The sequence below is a fragment of the Anastrepha ludens genome, chromosome X (genome assembly GCF_028408465.1).
Source record: "Anastrepha ludens isolate Willacy chromosome X, idAnaLude1.1, whole genome shotgun sequence".
Classification (NCBI taxonomy): Eukaryota; Metazoa; Arthropoda; class Insecta; order Diptera; family Tephritidae; genus Anastrepha; species Anastrepha ludens.
Genome location: NC_071503.1, coordinates 54426469 through 54431583, shown reverse-complemented (window position 1 = coordinate 54431583; position 5115 = coordinate 54426469).

The following is a 5115-nucleotide window of genomic DNA, read 5'->3' as shown; positions in this document are numbered from 1 at the left end:
GAAACAGCCACACGAACTTGGAAAACCAATCGACTATCGACTATATATATTTGTACCGTTTAGATGTAGCATCCATCGGCCCCAAGTGATCGATATGTAGTGTGTGTAGCGGTGCGTTACCTTTATCGATGTAATTCAGGTAGCCTTTTTGCTTGCCTAACTTTTTATTGTGGACAATGCATTTAATACAGTTCGCGATAAATTTACCTACTTTGTTTTCCAAGTGCGGAATCTAGTATTGCTGTTGTGAGTGCATAGTTTTTACCACTGAAAAATTACCCACATCGTGCGCTTCTCGAATAATGTCACGCTCCATCAGTTTTGGTATCACCAACAAATCGTTACCCTCAACCGACTTAAACAGCATACCACCTCTCAACGTATAATCTTCATATGGACGCTCTTTCATTATTTCGACTATTGCCTTTATGTGGTCATCATTCTGTCGTGCCTTCTTAGCTCTGGCTTGTTGTATTTTACGTTTTTATTGTTAATAACCTTCAAATTCAAACTTGACTGCAATTCAATTCTAGCGTGTGTAATTTATTTCAAGGAATTTTATCGATTACTTTTCTGTTTTACAATGTTGTATTTCGGAGGCAGAGTTACCAGCGGATTTAACTTGAATTTTAACAATGCTGCCACTTATTACTTTAACACTTTCCCTTGTTAATTAAAGTTGAATCTTAAGTCATAAAATAATATTAATAATGAAAGCAGAAAAAAAAAAAATCTTAATATATAATACATCATAAATACATATATCTACGATAGTCCCATTTTTATACAAAGAATCTTCAAACGGGTTCTTGGTAGCGGCTTCGTCATAATATCAGCTGTGTTTTGATCCGTGGAAACTCGTTCAATTCCCAGTCGCCCTTTGCAAATTTTATCCCGGATGAAAAAGTGTTTCATTGCTATATGCTTCGTTCTGCGGTGGAACTCTGGATTCTGTGCAAGTCTCACCGCTGCATTGTTGTCAACTTGAACAATAGGGACATGTTTTAGTTTTACGATTGCACGAAAAAGTCGACTTAACCAAATGGCTTCTTTGGCTGCCTTGCTTGCTGCTATAATTTCTGCTTCCGTCGTGGAGCTCGCTACCCCTGTCTGCCGTTGACTTAGCCAGGAGATTGCTCCTCCTGCGTATTTGACGATGACTCCAGAAGTTGAACGACCTGTTCTCAAACATCCTCCAAAATCTGCATCGCTGTAAACTTCCAGAATACCTTTTTCCTTGTTTCGTTGATAAACTAGGCCCAAATCTAAAGTTCCTGCTATGTATCGAAAAATTCTCTTGACTCGGACGATATCTTCAGAGGAGGGGTTCTCCAGGGATCTGGATACAAATCCTACGCTGTATGCCAGATCAGGTCTTGAACCAAGCATGAGATACATTAGATTTCCGACTGCCTGTCGGTAGGGAAACTTCTCTGACTTATGATCATCTTTCCCTGGTCCCAAAGTTTCTGAGTTCTTGAGAATTGGAGTTGAGATCGGCTTGCATTCTAAAAAATTAAACTTCTCTAAAATTTTTCTTGCATAAGAATATTGACAGATTTTAATGAAGTTTTCCTCTTGTTGAATTTCTAATCCTAAAAAGTAGTCAGCTTTCTTTGAAGTAATTTTAAATTCCGATTCCAACTCTTTTATGAAAAACTCCAGATTTCGTGGATCTGTAGCTGCAACTAAGCCGTCATCCACATAAATAACAAGTATGAGTTTATTGCCATCTTTCTCTTGAATGTATAGACATGGATCTGCACCACTAACTTGAAATCCTAGTTTTTTCAGGAATCCCCCAATACGCTTGTTCCAACATCTTGGTGCTTGCTTCAGACCATAAAGGCTTCTTTTGAGCTTACAGACTTGGTTGGTTCCATCTCCGTATCCTTGGGGCTGTTCCATAAAAACAGTTTCTTCAAGTTCTCCATACAAAAACGCTGTAGAGACGTCAAACTGTTTTAAAAACATATGCTCGTTTGCTGCAATGCTCAAAATTGATCGAATCGTTCCTAATTTTGCAACCGGACTAAAAGTTTCGCTGTAGTCTATGCCATGTCGTTGACTGAATCCCTTGACGACGAGTCTTGCTTTGTACTTGTTGATTGTGCCGTCAGGATTCTTTTTCAAACGAAAAACCCACTTGCATGGAATCGCCTTTGCACCTGAAGGAAGTTCTGACATGACCCAGGTCTGATTCTCATTTAAAGAGGCGATTTCCTGATCCATGGCCTTTTTCCACTCATTTTTGTACTCACTTTGCAAAGCATCTTCAAATGTTTCAGGATCTTCAGTGATGTTGGCAAACTGATCTACTGTGAAAACATAATCTTTGAGCTGTTTCGGTTTCGAAATCGTTGACCTATCTCTCAATTTTCTTTCTGTTGGTAATTTTGAGTTTTCTTCTTCTTCTGAATCGGACTCATTTCCAGTTTCATACTCTTCTTCGCTGCTCAGATCTTCTTCAGAGCCACATGTCTGCTTAGTCTTCAATGATGAACTTCTTCTTTCTTCAATGTAGTCCTCACCATCGTTCTCGACATCTCTCATTGGTAGTTTGACTTCTTCTTCACATTCTTTTGGCTTCTCTTGAAATTGGACGTCTCTTGACAAAATTACCTTGTGTTCTTCCTGAACGTAGATTCTGTATCGCTCGTCCTGATCGTATCCTACAAGGAATCCTCTCACTGCTTTCTTGTCCATCTTCTTTCTCTTCTCAACTGGAATGTGAGCATAGCAGGAAGATCCGATAATGCGCAAGTGCTTCAGCCTTGGTTTCTTGTTCATCCACAGTTCATAAGGACTAACACCGTCTGCAGACGATTTTCCCGTTCTGTTGAGAATATAAATTGCTGACGTCACCAATTCTGCCCATATTGGCTTCGGAAAAACAATCTCAGGATTTGAGTACTTGAAAGTTCTCGCCATCTCGACGATAGTACGGTTTTCACGCTCACTGCCGCCATTTTGCTCAGGCGTGTACGGCGCTGTCAGTCTCTGCGTGATTCCGTTTTCTGCTAGGATGCCCTTGACTTCTCCACAATCGAACTCTCCTCCATTGTCACTGAGTAGCTCTTCAATGCTGTGCCCAAGTGTCTTTGCATGTGCTAAAAACTGTTTTAACATAACTTTAACATCTGATTTTTGCTTAATTACGAAGCCATAACGAAACTTTGTGTAGCTATCTTTGAACACAACTAGAAATCGTTTTTTACTAAAGGATTCGCAAAATGGGCCTACAACGTCTGTTGAAACAAGTTCTCCTGGTTTCGTGGCCTTTACTCTAGTGCCGAATGGTAGGCGATGTGCTATACCAAAAATACAGGGCTCACATATGTCTCTTACCATCTTCACGTTGACTCCCAGTTCCCTCTTCAGTAGCTCTCTTACGTGCCGCTTGTCCTGATGACCCCACCGCTCGTGGTACAGCTGCAGCGTAGAAGAATCTGCTTCAGCTACGTTGATCCTCTCTTCTTTCTCAGGTATAACTGGTTCAATAGCTGCCTTGTACAAAGTTCCACACACTTCGCGATTTCCGCAAAGCACTGTGCTTCCATTGACCTCTAGCCAACACTTCGTAGCTGTGGAACCGAATTGACTGTCGCTGTTTCTGTCTTGGGCTGCTAAGACTGAAAAAAGATTCTTTGAAATTTTTGGTACAAACCAAACATCTTTCAAAATCATTTTTAATGTTTTTTCCCTTGTAAAAGACAAAATTTCAATGGTTCCTCTTCCGACTGCTTGAAGTGCTTCTTTACCAGCAGCTTTTATGGTACACGGACTCTGAAACTTCTCAAATTCGATGAATAGATCCGGACAATTTGTCACATGCTTCGTGGCTCCATTGTCAATCCACCACTCTGTAGAATTCCTCCCCGTTGCGCCGATATCTTCACTGATGCTAACAAGAGCTACATCCGTATCCAATGCGTTGCTCTGAGGATCGGCTTGTGCCTTATTTTTCGGTGGTCGTCCGTCTGCAATCCACTTTTTACATGTTTTAACCCAGTGTCCTTTTTTCTTACAGTAGTTACAAGTGCTATACTTCTTCTTTTCAAGGGACGTTTTTGCGAGTAGAGCCTCGTCGGTGACTTTTTCAGTTTCTGCAATTTTTCTGAAATTTCTTTCATACATGCACAATTGAGATATTAATTCATCAAAAGTTTTACTTTCATCTTTGGATAGCAACATCCAACTAGATTGAAAATTGTCAAAATCACTCGGCAAAATCTGCAGCGTTTTACAAACTAAAAGCAAATCAGGTAATGCATTCTCGTTTCGAGCCTTCAGCCCAATGTTCAACTCATTCCACAAACTTTTCAACTTTGCGACGTGTGTACTTACATCATCTCCCCGCGCCCAGCTAAATGCAAAAAATTCTGTGCAAATCTTGAACAGCTGATCCTTCGACGATGCCTCGAACTGCTGTTTCAATGCTTCCCACGCCTCGTACGCAGATTCCTTGTCCATGATTTTCTCGTATACCGCGTCTGTTACTGAACTTGAAATCATTGATTTTGCATAGCTGTTAGCCTTGCGGTAGAAATCGCACTTCCTTTTGTGCTCCTGCGCATCTTTATCACTAGCTCCTTCCCCCAAAGGTCTTGGCTTAGTTAATGTATTATCGATAACCTCCAACGCTCCTTCGTGGTAGTCTAGCATATCGCGCATTTTTCTTTTCCATATAGGCCAGTCTGACTCACCAGCTAAGGGCTTTATGTGCTTCGCCAAATCCATTTCTTCGTCAATGCTTAGATTACTTTTCTAGCCACGCCCTGATCACACTCGACTAATCAATTATTAATTGCTCTCGTTTTTACGTACTTGACCCATAACCTGTTGTATTTTACGTTTTTATTGTTAATAACCTTCAAATTCAAACTTGACTGCAATTCAATTCTAGCGTGTGTAATTTATTTCAAGGAATTTTATCGATTACTTTTCTGTTTTACAATGTTGTACTTCGGAGGCAGAGTTACCAGCGGATTTAACTTGAATTTTAACAATGCTGCCACTTATTACTTTAACATGGCTGATATTTCTGTAGTAACAACCATGACCAATTGCGGATAGCGGCTCAAATAGTCAACCTGCTGCATTTTGCAGCCTGCG